The sequence below is a fragment of the Bemisia tabaci genome, chromosome 10, assembly GCF_918797505.1.
Source record: "Bemisia tabaci chromosome 10, PGI_BMITA_v3".
NCBI lineage: Eukaryota > Metazoa > Arthropoda > Insecta > Hemiptera > Aleyrodidae > Bemisia > Bemisia tabaci.
This window is the reverse complement of record NC_092802.1, coordinates 25,118,594-25,134,698: the sequence shown is the minus strand read 5'-3', so window position 1 is coordinate 25,134,698 and position 16,105 is coordinate 25,118,594. Positions and strand designations below refer to the sequence as shown.

The following is a 16,105-nucleotide window of genomic DNA, read 5'->3' as shown; positions in this document are numbered from 1 at the left end:
GTTACTAAGCCCTCCGCTATTGCTATTTTTTAGATTCTTACTCGAGGAATTAATTGTTCTGGAGTCTATCGTACTTTTCAGTTCCGTCAATTGTCAGACACATTCGGAAAATACGGACACGAAAAAGACGCACAAAACGTGGAGATGAATTAAGGGATGTGATTTAAAGAGAAATCTTCTACTAACACAAAATTCGTCCATCATCACCATCATCTGACGTTTCTTACTTTTCTGTTCAGTTTTATTCATTTAACAGTGAAGGCTGAAAATCGTTACAAATGTGGCCTTAACTGTAGGTATCAGGATGATGGAATAGTGCTTGGTCCACACTTTTCTACGGGGAAATCACGGCTGAACATTTTCCATACCTTAAAAAACTTTTATGGAAATTTAGAGGGTCAGAGGAGCATAAAGTAATATTCCCTTAGAACGTTAGTTTCGGACTTGCGACTCTCCTTGTAGGAGTCTTACGAGATCAGACTTACTTATGAAACAAATCAGCCCTCTCTATTGAAATACATGGAGCTCTTGTTAAGAAGAATGACTAAAAATGTTCTCAAATCCTCAATAAGCAAAACAAAAATCTGCACACACCCATTTCGCCGTCCCAATGTTGGCACTATCGCTGAAATTTCAGTACATCCAGGAGCTTTGTCGCGTATACTCTGGAAAAAAAACCACATTGGATCTAGAGTCCAGACTCTCGGAAACATTGACAAGAAAAAATACTCTTGATTCAATCAGATTTTTGCTGAAATCAAAAGGAAATCTGCTCAAATTAAGAGGCTTGGTTCTTGATTTAAGCTAGATTCTGATTGAATCAAGTACTTTTTCTTGTCGATGTTTTTAAGAGTTAAGACTCTAAATCCAATGTGTTTTTTTCCAGTGTAGGTACGCGTATATGCCCTTTTTCCGGAAATGACCGAAATAGATTCTTCGTATCTTAATGTACCAACATCCCGAGTTTTAGCTTTTTCAATCAATTTTTGGAGCTAAGGGACCAAATTTTGTGAGGCTAAGTCAGGGGTCACAGGTGTATTTCATCTATTTGCCTCTGGGTACGGTCGCTGCGACGTTGAGGGGCAGGCAGGTGATGGGATGGGTACTGATTAGCATCCCTCACTACTGATGCACCGCACTGATTCCGCTAGTCAATGCCAATATCATCGGGTTGCAGTGATTGTCAACGCGTTGTACCGGTCACACGTGAATTTGTGTAATCAATAATAATTCAATTTTTAAAGGTCTCTTTATTGTGAGTTTGAACGTTTCGATTTTTTCGCGTGTTTCGCTGTCTTTTTTATTAATATTAATGGTATATAATGGTATCAATATTAATGGTAGAAGATGATCCATCCGCGCGTTCGCGATCCAACTTATTATTTATTAATTTATCAGAATTATTTATTTTCGTTTAAGAACTCCTTAAATCTCGAAAATACAGCTTTGAAAGCCAAAACCTATGACCGGTGGTCTATATTTCCGGAGGAAAGGCACATAATGGAAAATTTTAAAAAAAATTCCTCCCACAACACCGAAATGAGTGTGCCTAAGTTTTACCAATGGTCGTCATTCATTCTAGGGTGTATGAACGTTAATACGAGTGCCCCAGTTCCGATGTTTGTCATCATCAGTGCCCAGAAAGTAAGAATGAAAACTTCAAATGCGTTTTTCTCACAACGCGTTTTTTCGGTATGTGCCCTTTTTCCGAAAGGCTCCTCAATGGAGATGTTGCATGTGTGAGGAATTTGCGATTTGACTACTGATTCTTTTTTAAAAGGTCGCGAGAAACGCGATGGTGCCACTGATTTTCTCTGAAATCAACCCCCAAGCTCCAAAAAAAGCTCTCAAGTTGAAGCCAAAATGGATGGGATATCCCACGCTATCCTGAGAGTCCACGTCTACATCCAGACAAACTCTCCATGCGAAGATAGGGAGCAAATACATTTACAAGGCTGCCACTTTATTTGGGGACTCTAAAACTGAAAACACGGCAACCATGCTGATGTATTTGCTCCCTATCTTCGCATGGAGAGTATGTCTTGGACTCTCAGGATAGCGTAAGGTATCTCCTCTATTTTGGCCTCAACTTGAGAGCTTTTTTTAAGCTTGGAAGTTGATTTCAGAGGAAACCAGTGACACCATCGTGTTTCTCACGAATTTTTACATAAGGATCAGTAGTCAAATCACAAATTTCTCTTACATGCAACATCTCCATTCACTGGAAAAAAAAAAAAAAAACACATTTGGTCTAGAGTCCAGACTCTTGAAAACATTGACAAGAAAAACTACTCTTGATTCGATCATATTTTTGCTTAAATCAAAACGAAATCCGCTTAAATTTTGAGGCTTGGTTTTTGATTTAAGCTAGATTCTGATTGAATCAAGAGTACTTTTTCGTGTCGATGTTTTTAAGAGTCTGGACTCTAGATCGAATGTGTTCTTTTTTCCAGTGTCATGTTTCTCGCGAACTTTTTCATGAGAATTATTAGTCAAATCGCAAATTCCTCACACATCCAACATCTCCATTGTTGAAATTTCAATACATCAAAAAGCTCTGTCTCTCAGTTATGTTTCAGCACTGACACATACGAAGCAGCAAAACTGCGGGAATAGGGGGCGACGCAGAAACGGTCAAATGGATCAACGACGGGATAACTGAATGAAATTCCTCACACATGCAACATCTCTATAGTTGAAATTTCAATACATCGAAAAGCTCTGTCTCTCGGTTATGTTTCAGCACTGACACAAACGAAACAGCAAAACTGCGGGAATAGGGGGCGACGCAGAAACGGTCAAATGGATCAACGACGGGATAACTGAATGAAATTCCTCACACATGCAACATCTCTATAGTTGAAATTTCAATACAAAAAGCTCTGTCTCTTGGTTATGTTTCAGCACTGACACATACGAAGTAGCGAAACTGCGGGAATAGGGGGCGACGCATAAACGGTCAAACGGATCAACGACGGGATAACTGAATGAGAGGGAAAACAAACCGCATCTCGCGCGCTACGTCCGTCGCGGCGGACGTTTCATTCACCCCACCAGCGCCGGCGTCTGCCTCATCCATTCCACTCTCCAAGCGGCCAACCCGATTTCAGTTTACTTCGGAACTTCGTAGCGTGTGGAACCCGCGTCGCTCTCTTCTCCGTCGCGCCAACAGGTGCCTGCGTAGTGCTACCGAACCTTAGGATTTACTCGACTTGTGTTCTATTCCAAGTGCCCAAAAGTATCGAACCTTAGGATTTACTCGACTTGTGCTCTATTCCAAGTGCCCGAAAGTACAAAACAGTGCCTTTTTTTCGTTTTGTGTTCTGTGAATCGTGCCCAGGATTATCGAGTGTTGTGTTTGCGGTTTCTTTCCGAGGAAGGAACCGGTGTGCAAAATATTTTGTTGATCGTGCTCTCTCGCTTGTTTTTTTGGCGATTTGGAGGTGAATTTTGGATAACTTTGAAAACAGGTACGGCCGGGATTCAACCGCAGTTTTTTTGCTTTCTCAATTATATATATTTATATTAACGCTAAGAAGCGTGGAACCGGTAGCGGCGCTGGCAACAGGCCTGATTTCTTTGCCCACACCCAATTCTCCTCAAATGAGATTCTCGCTAGTATGGGAAAATCCATTCAAAAAATATTAGTGACCGATACCTCGTAAAAAACTGCACTATATATTCATATATATACAAGTATACACGTCTCTACCAAAAAACGAGTTTCTGTATGGAGTAAAATCGTGTTTGGAGTCAACCGTGTTCCAGTTTGAAAACGATTTTTACAAACAGAACAGATCAGTGAATTAGCCTATTCATTTGTATTTAATAACCATAAACCAGTTCTTATTATTATACAATTATATATACATAATATTCTCCGAGAAAATTGGGCTTTGTCGAAGGAGGTGTTCACGATCTCAGCTTCCATCTTACCGAAAAAATAAAATCATTACCGATGCTTATTTTTTCGACTTGTCCCCCTTTTTTCGCTGATTTACTAACTGCACAAAAATTGTCTCGGTGATATGTAAGAAGTGCGTTACCGCAGATTTTTTGGTGTTTCTACTTGTGATACTATTCTCCGAGAAAATTGCGTTTTGTCTAAGGAGATGATCACGATCTCAGCTTCCATCTTACCGAAAAAATAATATCATCACCGATGCTATCCTTACCTCTTGGCGTTTTTTAACTGCTCTTCTAACTGCCAAAAAATTATCTCGAGTGATAGGTAACATGTCTGCCTACGCACCAAGAAGAATTAGTTTTCACTGAACGTACCTATGGTTATCACTGAGAAGGATTATCTGTATTTTTACTGAGGACACTCCAAGCCCGAATCCCAAAATTCGCATTTATCTGCCGCTGTAACTTTCCAAATTCCAACCGAAATTTCAGGAATATTGTTTCTTGTCTTCAGCTTTCTGAGAATGGACATAGCGTCTGGGAATTCGTCTTGGTGCATTTTGAGGAGCGTTGTTCATCCATCGGGCGTATTTTTACAACATCTATGACTTGCCTTATCATTCGATGCACGAAAGCACGTAAAATATCAAATACCGGAACGATAAGTAGTGTTCATCATGAGGGTATCTAATAATGCGACAAAAATCGCAACGAAGTCTCAAAAGTTACGGAGCAATCGAATGGGAGTTTGGTTATTGCCGATGAGCGTTCACCGCTGCGGTTTCTATGATAATGACTGAATGATAATGATTCTTTCTGCGATAAGTTCTATGATAATCTCAAAGAAATACCTCTGATCAAATCTCGACCAAGCAGCAACTGTTAGAAAATTCGAACGTGCAATTCGCAATTTTCTCACTATATGTAATAGTTCGAGGCCGTGTCTCGTTTCAGCAACAACGATTATCGGACGGCGAAATGATCCATGAATATTCATTTCTCCCTAATTGTTAAACGGTACCTAAAATTGATCCCAATAATCCAGGTAGGAATCAGAATCATTCCAAAGTTACGGTTAAACAGCGGGATGTCGGATTTTCAAATTTAGCCCAGCTGAAAACCAAAATGAGTAAAATTACACCAAGTATGGAATCGATTTGTTTCTTTAGCCTTCGTAAACTGTAACTGGGATAATAAAAGCTACGTACCATCAATCATTGTTGCTAATTTTATCGTAAATTTAAAGTTCTTCTCTGGTGTACGCTATTTGTTGCGAACCCGGGAAAATAATGCTTTCAATTATTAAGTTACAAATATTTTATGCGCAATGGCCAGAGTTTACCAGAATCAATCTGAACACATTTCACATTGCTTAGTTCTTTTTCGCGTTGTTTTCTCCGTCAAATAGGAAATTGAACAACGGAACGTCTTGAGACTTTCCTTGAATTTGCTGCGGTTTTTAATGGTCATCTACAAATTTAAATCAGCATGTTGCTAAATTTTCTGAGGAACAAATAAAACATGCGATGTGTACAGGCTGATTCAGGGTAGTTTTCCATCCAAATCCTATTCGAATGTGCCGTGAATTTCATTCTCCGAAGATTGTCCAAATCATTGATAAAGCCCCAGACCTCTCCGCCTTAGGGCCGCAACCTGTTTAGTTTCCAGCAGAACTAAATAATTCAGTCACAATCTGAGTGGAGGCTAACGCTTTACCTTTCAACCCTATGAATAAATATTCAAGAAGCTCTCAGATCATGGCCCAATTATTTGTGGTGGTCACTGGTGGCCCTACCTTTTGTCTCCGAATCTATGTTTTTCTTCAAAGTTGCGACTTGATGCATTTCTGTTAAACTGGACACAGCTCCGTCGAGAGTACCTGAATGCGAGAGAATTCAGACAGGTATGATGAAACACCGAAAATCCGTCAGGCCTTCACCGATTTGACGTATTTGAGGCCACCCATTTGCCGTAGTTTTTGCTCAAATTACTTATTTTTGCGGAAGAAATAAAAAACCAATGAAATCGTTCAGTTTTCGGCTACCTACTCCTAATGAAATCAAATCAAATACTGCGTTATTAACCGATTTTCACCACAATGATATGCGCACTCAGGCCGTGCGTTATTGAAGATCAATGTGCAAGAGTATGTCTGTATTAATAAACATTTTACACTAAACATGTTTCACATTTACCATTTTTCCACCATGTCAAGGTAAAATTTTTATAAATAAAAACATCCTCTCGAAAATTTTTCTTCATTAAAGCATGGCCTGCACGAGTTCGCATATCATTGTCGTGAAAATCGGCTAATTTGTTTCGATTTCATCAATGAACAGAACTTTCCTGGCCATCTTATAGTTTGATGTTGGAATCTGAAGATTGGTAGTGATATTTTGTGTGTTAGAACACTGGAAACAAAAAAGAACACATCGGATCTAGAGTCCAGACTCTTGAAAACGTTGAGAAGAAAAAATATTCTTGATTCAATCAGATTTTTGCTTAAATCAAAAGGAAATCCGTTCAAATTAAGATGCTTGGTTCTTGATTTAAGCAAAAATCCGATTGTATCAAGAGTATGTTTTCCTGTCGATGTTTTTAAGAGTCTGGGCTCTAGATCCAATGTGTTTTTTTTTTTTTCAGTGTGTGTTGGAAGGTTGGCTGCCCTTTGGGCCCCAAGCTCTGTATGAGGCGATCTGTCCAGTGTCCACACTCTCGCCGTACATGCACTCCAATTCCGTCCATTTCGACTGATAGTGGGAACACACTAGTAAACTAGGATTCCCTGCTCGCACGAAAACCCGGAGGTATTTACATAACTCCGGTGACCCATTTTACAGTGAGCCGAGTGGCATTATCGGGCCGGGATGCATGCCCGTATCGCTGTTTGCTCTTCCCAAGCTCCACTCCGGGCGCCGCAGCCGGAAATTGACCGATCGAAAGTGAAAATACTCTCACTGGCCCGGGTCAACAGCGGGGTCGTTGATATCATTCCTCGGATCGATTACTAATACGCTTGAAATGTCAAGCTCCTTCGATTAGACCAGCTTATTGTGAGTACGTTCACTGATAGTGTCCCTTGTTCGCTTCGCGAGAGCTGCCTCCAGGGCCGTATTCAGGTCTCGTTGGCCCTTAAACAGCTCCTTCTCTTTAAGGGCTGTTGCTTCTTGGGGTGGAAGTTATTGAGCATCTTGTTGTGGGCAGGCCCGCCACAAGGGGGGGGATACTGGGTCCTTGGTACCGGGGCCCGGGCCCTGGAGGGGCCCGTGACGCAGGTGACAAACCACTACGAATTCATGTGTAACCCTTGTCTCGTAGGGAAAAGTGAAAAAATTACCCTAAAAATTCCGCAAAAGGTGAATAAAGTTTCAGAAACGGGCTAGGGCACTATAAAATTTTTCTTACTTTTTTAGAGATTTTCAAGATTTTGAGTATATGTAGAATGATATTTTAGTAACTGTGTTTCATTTTCTTCCGTTGTCGGATGCTAAGAGGCTCCTTTCTGGGCATCCTCGACTTCAATGGCTTAACTCCCCTGTCATAGACGTACGAAAGGGGAGTCCAGGGGGCCCGGCTCCCCATAGAATTGAAAATTATCATCTGTCCCCTCAAAAAAAAATTTATAGATGTTTTGAATGCAACAATTCGAAAGTTTTTGGTGCTGAAAGTAAACAAAAAGGCGTAATTATTCTGCAGAAATTGATGGAAAATCTCCATCATAAGAGCTTCATAATGCGTCCAAATAGATTTAAAATTTCAAAAATTTCCCGGGGGAGGCCCCCCGGACCCCCCCCCCCCCCTCCCCCCTGTGCTAGGGGCCCGGGCCAGAAAATTGGTACCAGGGCCCGAGATGGGATGTGGCGGGCCTGGTTGTGGGGGGAAAAAAGTGGGAAGAATGTCCATCTCTGGGCTGAAAGCCTTTGAAGCTCGATACTTTTTGGGTTAAGCGTGTTGTTCTATGTAAAGGTGCAGTCATAGCTAAGCACCAAATTTTGGGAAGGCATATTAAAACGGGAGGCAGTAAAGTTTGCCGATTCCTTAGTTTTAAGGTGTAAATTCCGCCGATTTCCCATTTTTCTAAAGTGTAAATTCCGCCGGTAAATGCTTTCTAAAAAGACATAATTTTGGAGTAGTACGAAATTGCTCACCCCTTAAGTGGCGCCACGAGTTGAACCAAGGATGATAGCAGCTGTTGTTTGACGACGTTAAAAATACACAGTAAAACACATTTTAAGGGTGTAAAGAGAGCCCCACGTCGTATAACTTTTGGATTAAAAACTAAAATTTGGTTAAATTGAAGGAACAAGTAGTTTATAGTTTCTTATGGATGGTTGGATGGAACGACTCCTCTTACCAAATGTTCACTTGTGCCGTAGTATCGTTTTAAACCGGGAAGCTTGAAAAACGCATCTTTCCTGCGCAGATTGTCAAATTAGGAGTGCATTTCAGACTTCCCCAATGCGCTCATCGTGTTTTTTAAACCATTTCCCATGAGAAACAACTCTTCTTTTTGCTCTGGCTGAAGTTAGCAACATGCCAATTGTCAACCGATCTAAGAATTAAAGCGTTTTCGTTGAAGATTCACTCGCCTTAGCAACATGACGCCGAATGCGGGTTCGCTCATTGCGGAGTGCGGCGTCCAGGTCGAGCGTGCATGGCGGGGCCGTGCGTGAAATCGAACGCTTCCTTTTTAAGTAACGGCGAGTTCTAATGACCGGCCGGTGGCACCTAATTTCATTGCGGTTGATAAAACGAAGGTGAACTACCACTGTGAGCGATGGCGCCTGCTCAGCGCTCTCAGCTCTGTCCAGAAATTTTTGACTTAAGACGGATGGAATCATTCATAACTCCCGGCATGACGCGTGCCTTGAGACATGGTTGTTTCACGTTGTGCGATGCAATGGACCACTAGACAAGCTACGAATTTCAGCATTCTGATACATGTTTCTTAACCAGAATTACACGTAACACACGATGCGGACACCAAAAATCACCGAAACCAATACATTACGAAGGTATTTAATGATTCTTAATCCGTGAATTCTAACCATCCGCTCATGAAAACTCAATGCTCAACGCTCACAAATGAGTAGTAAGAGTACAGATGAGTAAAGATGTATTTGACAATGGACCATCAGACAAGGTACGAATTTCAGCATTCCGATTCATGTTTCTTAACCAAAATTTTACGTAGGACACGATGCGTCGATGCGTACAACAAAAATTACCGAAATCAACTCCTTACGAAGATATTTAATGATTCTTGATGCGTGAATTCAAACCATCCGCTCATGAAAACTCAATGCTCAATGTGATTCACATCGCGCGCTAAACGTTGTCATGACAGTCTCTGCGACGTAAAAATCTGGCAACCTTGATCTTAACGCTTTGGCTCAGCTGCAGCAAATTGCTTATAGTTTGAACAATACATGGTGGGAAATGAACATTGCTCGATTGAGAAGTTCGCTGAAACCGTTGTAGTGCACGATTTGATTCACGTAGAGCTTTGAGTTTCTTGTAAGCGGGGAGTTCAAATTCCTCGTAACCAATGTGAAATAAAAACGTTAATATCCTCGTTAGGAGTTTGTTTCATTAGTTTTCGTTGCACGAATCGCGCTTTACGTGAAATTCTGGCTAAGAAACATTTATCAGAATGTTTAAATTTGTACCTTGTCTAGTGGTCCATCACAGGTCAGAAAAGGAAGTCTGGATCTTGTGATTCGACTGCTGAATAGCGAAATGGATCCCTGCACACACTAGTTAAGCAACACTGAACATTTTTGGAGTTTTCGTTTGGAGCCCCACCATATGTCTCTCTGAAAAACATTCCCCAAATGTTTACGTTTAATACACGATTTCAGGAGTGAGGCGGGGAGGGTTTTTGTTGTGAAAAGAGTCTTGCTCACTTCATTTTTAATTTCCTTGCTTTAGTATTAACTTCTACACTTCTGTGCAGAAGATCTCTGCAGACAAAGTTTGCTTATTCTATAGAGTAAACCGCAACGTGGAGTGATCTTTGAAGTGAAAAGTCGCCCTATTATGAATACCGTATTGCGGGAGCCTTTAGTTGGCGCACTTCTTCCACACATGTGCTCACTTCAACCGCGGTCACGTCGTGTATTTGCCTTGGACAATTTTGAGATGAATTTGAAAGGCAAATTACTACCAGAGCACGGTGCGCACGGCGTCCACTTGACCGGAGCTCACCTCTGCCATGCTTAGGTAGAACGCCGTACGAGCCTCGCCAACTTGAAAACATTGACAAGAAAAAATACTCTTGATTCAATCAGATTTTTGCTTAAATCAAAAGAAAATCCGCTCAAATTTAGAGGCTTGGTTCGTGATTTAAGCAAAAATCCGATTGAATCAAGAGTATTTTTTCTTGTCGATGTTTTTAAGAGTCTGGACTCTAGATCCAATGTGTTTTTCCTTCCTGTGAACTTAGAGGTTTTAAAAGTGGTTTCATTGGTTTTCTTTTGAAATTTTCTTGTAAGCGCCCCTGTAAATTCATAATGTGACGAAGTAAAACATCAAATTTTGCTGTTTTATTCAAAAATTTCACGTCTAACCACTCTGATAACCTTGATCCACTGTGCTGGTGTGCACGCAGCGTTGACATCTTCTAACTGCAGCTTAAATAGCATTATTTTGGATGGTGTCTATTTCGTTAGTCGTCATATCTTTTTGAATAAGCCCTCAATAATCATGTAGGAAGGGTTGTTCAAGGGGTGACATCCTACTGACATGAATCTTAGTATTCGTTTATCGTGAAGCAAAAGTTTTAGCATCAAAATCGAATAACCGAGGGCCATGTCGAAACCTTTGGACAGGATTGCACCACTCTTGCCCCCAACCTCGGACTCGACGCCCACGCCAGGAACCAGGACTCGAGACCCCTTGTTCTCGAAAAGAATTTTGGCCGCAGACGCGGACCATTCCCGGACTCGGCCGCCAATCAGATAGCAGGTCTTGTCCGAAGCGCGCTAACATCGACGTGTCGAATTTTTTCCCTCGTCGCCCGCGCTGTCCTCTTGATTTTTTCAGCGATTTTTTTCGCAATGTCGGCTCGCCAAGTTCGCAGAATGCTGATGTTAGCTCCGCTCGCGGTTCGGTCGGGAGGGGGTGAAGCGGGGGGCGATGTCCAGATGGGCATGATGCAACTGGGGCAGTGGAATGTCGCCGTCCAGTACACGCCGATAAGTTTCGCTGTCTCGCTCTCCGAATATTCGCTCGGTTCTTTGAATGGAATCGTCGGTGTATTCCTGCTGAAGCGTCAACGCTGTTTTGATTTTTACTAGGGAAATTCGTGTGTATTCTGTAGTCCCTACACTGAAAAAAAAGTAGCTTGGATCAAGCATGATAATTCTTGAATTTGCCGACAAGAATTTTCTTTATCTTGCTTTAAGCTTACTTTTTCTTGATTCAAGAAAAATAATGCCTGAGTTGAGCAAAAAAGTAGCTTATATTAACCAGCAAAATTCTTGATTTAAGAAGAAATACTTCTTGGCGGCAAATTTAAGATTCTTTTTTTCCAGTGTGGGGAAATACGTGTATATTCTGTAGTCCCCTAAGTATTAAATGTCTGTAAATAAAATAACTAACTAACTAATCAATCAATCAATGAGAAACAACTTAATCAGCCAAAGTACACATAATAAAAGAACAACTTAATTTGGGGAAAAGGCTGCAAATAAAGAAAAGGAATAAACAAAACCCGGAACGTTTCAAAATAATAACAACTTCATTTTCAACCGGAAAATAAAGTTGTTATTATTTTGAAACGTTCCGGGTTTTGTTTATTCCTTTTCTTTATTTGCAGCCTTTTCCCCAAATTAAGTTGTTCTTTCAATCAATCAATCAATCAATAGAAAGAAAACAAGAAAGAAAAAAAAACAACTGGGGAAAAATCCGACCAAGTAGATATAAATTGAATTTACCCAGAAAAATTTTTCTTGAATCAAGAAGAAAATATGCCTGTATCAGTAAAGGATAGCTTGTAAAGCTTGTATCACGTAATCTCCGTGATTTAAGCGTTTTATTCCCAATTCAAGGAGAGTAGGTGTATAATGCGGATGGTGGAAAAATAGCTCGTGACATTTTTCACAAAAAAAACGATTATTATCATTATCAATGTTGGGGAATCTATTAAAAACTTCTAGATCGACTAAGCCTATGTAATGACGCTCGTTTCTAAGGAGACATATTGTCATCAAATTGAAGGCCATGTTTTTCTAGTGTGTAGTCGTCATCTAAACGAGCATTCTGCTGAAGCGTCGTGCGTGGGACCCGAAGTTGAGGTCATATGGATCTCTGAAGTTTTCGGATCACGTATTTAAAAACTTGAGGTCCAGCTGGCGAAGTTCGGGTCACTTATCTGAAGTGCTCCGGCACTTACCGAAGTGCCTCGATGTCTGACCCGAACTTCGGCAGCTCGACCTCAAGTTTTCGGATGCGTGATCAGAAAACTTCAGAGATCCATATGACCTCAACTTCGGGTCCCATGCACGAAGTTTTTTTCTCCGTGCACGTAGCGTGGGACTTTATTTTTTTATTTTCTTTCGACTTGCAAGTTTCGGTAATTGACCGATGGTTTTGACTCGACCGAGGTGGCGCCTACAACCGAAGGGCAAGGTAAATGAACTCATGCGGCGGCTGATCCACGGGTGCCGGTATCCTCAAGGTCAAACTACCGCGGCGCACTCTTCACCTATTTCCGAATCCCCCGCCACGCACATGGCGCTCTCAGTAGCCTCATCATAGAATCGTGCTTTGAGCTTTTCGTATTTTCTTAGCTTTTACATTGAAGCCATTAGTCGGTTTTCTAAAATTTCCCCCTAAAATGCGATCTGATCATCCATTTATGGGCTGTAGTTCGGAAAATCAGCTTCAGATTGCCGACTAAAAAACTACCCTGCTTCATTATCTCATAGAAATTGAAAATGAAATGGTTTTATTCATACAGGAGCTTTTTTAAGCTAGGTATACGTCATTTATTTACATTGTAAGAAACAGAATATTTACATTGTGCATAACTTGGAGAAAAGTATTTAAATAAAGTATATTCATGTGACAAAAGAGGTTTATTGATTTTCTGGTATTTTTGGGTACATTGATAGGTTTTTCGGAAAATTTTTTAACTTTTTATCTAGGACAGCATAAAAATGTCTCTTTGAGAGCAAAACTAAATTTTTTCGATCCCTCATTCTTTCTGTCAGTGAAAGCCGGAAAATATCAGGAAATTTGGTCGTGGATCACTCTCGGTAAATTTTTAGCCCCTAGAGTTGAAAGTCTCAAAACACTGAAGCGTTCACAGATTTTGCGCCCAACACTGGCGCGAGGTGAGGGTTTTCCTTTGCCGGAAATTCCTCGTTGTTCTCATATTAAGCTGTCCAAATGCAAAGATCGATCAGGTCCTCGTAAAAATCAATCACACGACATGAGACGTCCTGCAGTAGTGATTTATTCTCCTTTTTCGACGAAGAATGCGCATTACCTCGTTCTGGACAAAAATCAGCATCCTCGTGAAGGAAACACGTCATGCGAATTCTACGGAACAAAATCTTCAGCGCGTATGGAAACTTAAATACCATTAAAAATGCCCTTATATGAAAATGAATAAACCCTTTAAAGTACTGAATAATCTGACTAAGTAGCATAAATTTGTCATCTAAATGGCGGGAGGTAAATTCTTCAACAAATTGACGCTATTCGATCGGATTCGGCAAACCGCAGTCGTTCTTTTAGGGAGCGACCGCGTCCTTCATTTATATTTTCCTTCTTGTTTTCCAGCTTGGATTTTCTCTCCCTCGACCACCATGCCCTTTTTTGATAAGAAAAAAAAAAAAAAAAAGTCGAGTTCGGAGATTTTAGGAACCCGATACGATCTGAATGCTGGGGTCTCTCATTTTCTCGCATACATTCGCAAAGACGTTCGGACGTCAAAAAAAAAAAAAAAAAAAAAAAAAAAACATACTATACGCTGAGATTAAAAAGTACTGTCGTTCGAACCGTAAGTACGTTGTATATTGATTGTGGAATTCGGTTCATGTCACTGCATTCTGTGTTCCAGGATCTGTATCCTCGCTTCATGGGACCGAGCCTTTTCTACACTCGATTTGGTTTGAAATATCAGTTTCACGGACCAAATAGCACGGCCAATGCACCGTACTTACGGGCACTTTTTCTCTCAGTAAGGCTTCCAAGATTTTTAACCGAAAATAAGCTGTGACCATGATCATTATTCCGTGCTATTTTTCATCCGATTTTATTTTTCGGTGTCCATCCAAATTTCTCTCTCCTCTGCAATAATTCATCCGAAAGTTCGATCCCGTCCAAAGGCGGAACAGAATCACCAGACCCACGGCCGAATCAAACAGTTTCTAAAACTGAACCGGGAGTATCGGCAGATCGAACCGTCATTTTCGATACCCGTCAAGTTTCCCAAAACCAGCCGACAGCATGGAGAAATCCTCCGATACGAACAATCGCACTAGCCATCATCAATCATCGATAGTGTCATTCTCGGCGTGTGTTACTTTTTTTCTTTCTTTTTACTTTGTTCATCCGGAGCATTCGATCGGACGTTCACGTTAATTCATTTTTCATTCGGTGTCAGGAGACCCGATTATTTTCTCTAGTCAATAGTTTCCCCTTTTTTACGGGTCAATTCGTGATGAGGGCTTCTCGAATGGGTGTCCATGAGCCCTGTCTCTTCTGTCACTTAGGGCTACTCGTCTGGACCCTCTAGACGCTATTACCGCCGCGTGCTGAGGAAAAACGCCGTATGAACCTTTAGGCGTTGCCAAATTTCGATTGATAAAACACGGATTTTCTGAGAAACTTATTAATACTTTTCCTCCAATTTTTTAGATTACATTTTTCACAATTTCACTTAAAGTTCCTGAAAATTTCAAGGAAAAATATTCATAACTTTTCTCAAAAATAAACATTTTACTGAGGAAACTTGGCAACTCTATGACTAAGTATATACTAACTCTATATTTAAAAACTTTGTTCAGTATTATTATTATTATCAAAACCAGTGTTTTGAACCGAACAAAGAATTTCCAGATGTACGATGTCATTAGACTACAATGTTTCTGCTGAATAATAGATCAATGATCATTGGATTAACTAAGTGCTCACAGCCTTAAGTCCAGTCGTTCAATTCAATCGTTTCCTTCACGAAAGAAAGCCAAGTAATGCACACATTTCACCCGTTAGTTGCATTTTTCCCGGAGAACTTTCTGGCATACCTAATTGGAAATTTCACTTGATTTTTCTTCTGACTACACTCGATAATCAGCCATCTTTTGTACGGATATTGTGCAGTCATCATTACTATTAGCTTCCTGACCCCTATGTTTTCGCTCAACTTTCGTTCTGATCCATGACTTTAGCGGCTGTCGGCAGGTGATAGTCCTCACATGAGCTTGCTCCATCCAGATTTTGGAATATGTTCTTGTCCTTTACGTGATAAAGTTATGAATTCTCCCATTTAGACGAAATGCGTGTCCATTTTTTGTCCACCGGATCTACCGGACCGATGTTGATGATGTATGCGGATATTGATGATAGATAAGCCTGCAATATTCGGAGTAAGCCCCCAGGGGTTGGGCCGAGCAGTAGCCAAGGGGTACGCCCTCAAGTTTCCCTGTACATGATGAATCGTTCGAGGCAATTTTACAATCTAGCTCTGGAGTTACTTTCCTTCGTTCGGGAAACGACGATTTGTAAGTGTCAACTTTACAAGCTGTTCGGATCGAGCCACGGATTTTGGAATCGGTCATCACTTCTATTGCGTCACAACCGAGTCCAACTCTGCGAAAACATGGAATTTTATCTTCACCATCTGGATCTATTTTTTATCAGGAAGTCTACACTTCAAAATCTTGATAACAAATTTTTTGTCCCCACGAGGTTTGCCGCGAAGACAACTCCAATTAATTTCAGTTTTTTTTTTTTTTTTTTTTTTTTTTTTTTTTTTTTTTTTTATTCAGTTACCACCTGCATCGGACTTTTCAGTTTTTGGACTAAACTATCTCGAAGCGTTTTTGATCTAGCATGATCTGATTCGAACTTCATTTGATTTTTTTTTCTTTTTTTTTACTCCGGTATCGCTTGAGGTCGCAGCTACTTCGTAGGTTTATCCACAGATCTCATCTCTGCCATTAAAAATCCATCCGACTGAAACGGTCCA

General features: G+C 40.7%; 1 protein-coding gene across 1 annotated transcript in view; it reads left to right on the top strand.

Annotated features, from left to right (window-relative positions):
• Positions 1-3,068: 3,068 nt before the first annotated feature.
• Positions 3,069-16,105, top strand: part of LOC109042300 (puratrophin-1) — a 586,997-nt gene continuing 573,960 nt past the window's right edge. The window contains exon 1 of the mRNA XM_019058962.2: positions 3,069-3,470. The gene's annotated coding sequence lies outside the window, so the exon portion shown is untranslated. The remainder of the gene's footprint in view (positions 3,471-16,105) is intronic.